The sequence below is a fragment of the Limulus polyphemus genome, unplaced genomic scaffold (genome assembly GCF_000517525.1).
Source record: "Limulus polyphemus unplaced genomic scaffold, Limulus_polyphemus-2.1.2 Scaffold216, whole genome shotgun sequence".
Classification (NCBI taxonomy): domain Eukaryota; kingdom Metazoa; phylum Arthropoda; class Merostomata; order Xiphosura; family Limulidae; genus Limulus; species Limulus polyphemus.
This window is the reverse complement of record NW_013665826.1, coordinates 523,343-525,734: the sequence shown is the minus strand read 5'-3', so window position 1 is coordinate 525,734 and position 2,392 is coordinate 523,343.

Here is a 2,392-nt window from a genome sequence, read left to right as displayed (position 1 = left end):
ATGACTAGCTGCCTTCCTCCTAGTCTTTCACTGCTAAATTAGGGACGGCTAGCGCAGCTAGCCCTCGTGTAGCTTTGCGCGAAATTCGAACCAAACCAAACTGATACCCGTTAGTGTATAGCTAGTAAGTATTAAAACATGTACGCGTTCTCTAATGACTGATACTTGTGCAGAATCCCCTACTGGTTTCTTGCTATAACTGATTAATGACGGAATAGTTATGAAATGTGTGTTACTTCAGTCAGTATTTTTATGCTCGGTATCTATAAGCTGAAGAAAAAAAAGACTACTACTATGGTTCTGACCACATCATCGGCCGCATATTTTCAGAAAAGTGGTAAATTCTCTGCTACCAATCTAAAAAAGGTTCTAATTCTGTTAACCGTTCTAGGCTTACTGAAGAAATTTAAAATTAATTTTGTTTCAGGAATATCAGATATTCTATGCGATCTGTCTTGGTTTCGTTTACACATTTTATTCAGAGCCATCGAACTTGGCTTATTCGTTTTTTTAAGATGTTTGAAATTGAATACACTTATGATGAAAAGTGAGACTGATTAGTTGTTGCGAAAAATGAGTTTTTCATGACGTGTTTTACAAAGTGTAGAGATGGTTGTTTTGTTTGTTTTAAAGCAAAGCCACATTCGGTTATCTGCTGTGTCCACTATATAAGTCCGTAAACTTACCGCTGTTTCACTGTGTAGAGATGGAAAAAAGCCTGAACTAGCATTTCTGTCCTGTATTATCTGGTTAGATTTTTTTTTGTGACCACATGAAATGAATGACACTGACAGGAAAAGGTCTACGTTGTATGTAAACCTTTAAAAAATGTACAATGTTTTATCTCAGTCATGGCTAAGTTGTTAGTTTACTATAACTCAGAACTTTTCAGTATCTCCATCGGTCATGTCTAAGTCGTCAATTAAATATAACTCTGAGAACTTTTCAGTGTTCCCATTGGTCATGGCTAGGTTGTAAGTTTACTGTAATTCAGAACTTATCAGTGTCTCCATCGGCCATGGCTAAGTTGTAAGTTGACTATAACTCAGAACTTTTCAGTGTTCCCATCGGTCATGGTTACATTGTAAGTTTACTATAATTAAGAACTTATCAGTGTCTCCATCGGCCATGGCTAAGTTGTAAGTTGACTATAACTCACAACTTTTTTATGTCTTCATCGTCATAGCTAAGTTGTAAGTTTAATATTCCTCTAAACATTTTCCATGATCCATTCTGTAATGATTAAGATGTCAGTTAACTATGACTCTGAGATCGTTTCAGGAGTCCACAATGGCCATGGTTAAGACGTCAATATTCTATAGCTTTAAGAACTATGTAGTGTCTCCATCGGTCATGACTAAGTTATCAGTTTACTGTAACTCAGAGAAGTTTCGATGTTTCCTTTGGTCATGGTTAATATGTTATTTTACTGTCTATTAATCATATACGTATTCACGTATAACAAATTAACTTAAGTGACTACTCAATACTGAAAAAAGTTATACTGAATATATCGCAGTAATCCCCATATTTCAGACGTGGTTACATAATATTTTACATTACTAGAGCATTCACCACAACTATTGTTGGGGAATAACAGATTGCTATTTTTCAAAGCAGAATTATGTAATAAGGCTTTCTTCCGTAAAGTCATTACGACTGCAGTCTCCACGCTACCAAATATCAAATCACAAAATCCTCATATATATGCCCCCCTCCCCACTGGCACAGCGGTATGTCTGCGGACTTACAACTCTAGAATCCGGGTTTCGATACCCGTGGTGGGCAGACCACAGATAGCCCATTGTGTAGCTTTGTGCTTAACAACAAACAAACAAACCTCATATATATGTTGTTTTTTTACTCCATCTACATTTAATGAAATATTCTAAAGTAATACATTAATACGATTAATTCCTCCTAAAACACAGAAACGAAAATAGTTTAGTCAATTCCCTTTTTAATACCAATAACCTTTCTTGGATTTATAGGTCAATTTCCTGTAATGAAATAGACGACTGGGTGTGGACGAGCATGTGCTGTGAAGTCTTGTGATTACGAAAATCACCATGTGGTTGGTATACGTGTCTATTTCCGTTTACTTGAGAACACTCACGTCACACTCAAGCGAACTTTTCCTAAGTGTCATGAGCTTTACTAGAAAAAAACAAAAAACATTTGATTTGTTACACTCAGGCACAGAATCTCAAAATCAGTTCAGAGCAAAATTATCATAAGCATATTAGGATATAGGTTACGTGTGGAACATAACGAAACGTAAGATACATATTTTTGGACTACATGTATCGGAGTAAGACTGATAAATGTTCAAAAAAAAAAACACGACATTTTTTTTTCTTTTACTCACTCGATATATAATAATGGCTGGAGA